Source organism: Mandrillus leucophaeus, unplaced genomic scaffold (assembly GCF_000951045.1).
Source record: "Mandrillus leucophaeus isolate KB7577 unplaced genomic scaffold, Mleu.le_1.0 Scaffold325, whole genome shotgun sequence".
NCBI lineage: Eukaryota > Metazoa > Chordata > Mammalia > Primates > Cercopithecidae > Mandrillus > Mandrillus leucophaeus.
Window position 1 is genome coordinate 1,802,508 of NW_012103421.1, and position 583 is coordinate 1,803,090.

Below are 583 nucleotides of genomic sequence, written 5' to 3' on the forward strand. Positions count from 1 at the left end.
TCACTGCAAGCTCCACCTCCCGGGTTCACGCCATTCTCCTGCCTCAGCCTCCCGAGTAGCTGGGACTACAGGTGCCCACCACCAAGCCCTGCTAATTTTTTGTATTTTTAGGAGAGAAGGGCTTTCACCATGTTGGCCAGGGTGGTCTCGATCTCCTGACCTCATGATCCACCTGCCTCAGCCTCCCAAAGTGCTGAGATTATAGGTGTGAGTCACTGCGCCTGGTCTGCAAATTTTTTTAAATCTTCACCTTAATACGTTTTTATTTTGTTTTACTTTGAATGATCAGCCTTTGCGGCCCCCTTTCTTGTCCCCCAACTTGAGATGCGTGAAGGCTTTTGGTTTCCCTGGGAGTGGGTGGAGGTAGCCAGGACTTACCTGCACACTGACTTAGACCAGTTGAATAAAAACGCACACCTTAAAAAAAAGAAAAAGAAAAAGAAAAAAAAGAATAACCCACGGGCTCCCAGAATTCAAAGGAAACCATTTTAAAAAATACAATGAAAATTAATGAAATTCAAAACAAAGACGTATTAGAAGTGCTCCCAAGATTCACGAGTTAGTTCTGTGAAAAGATTAATAA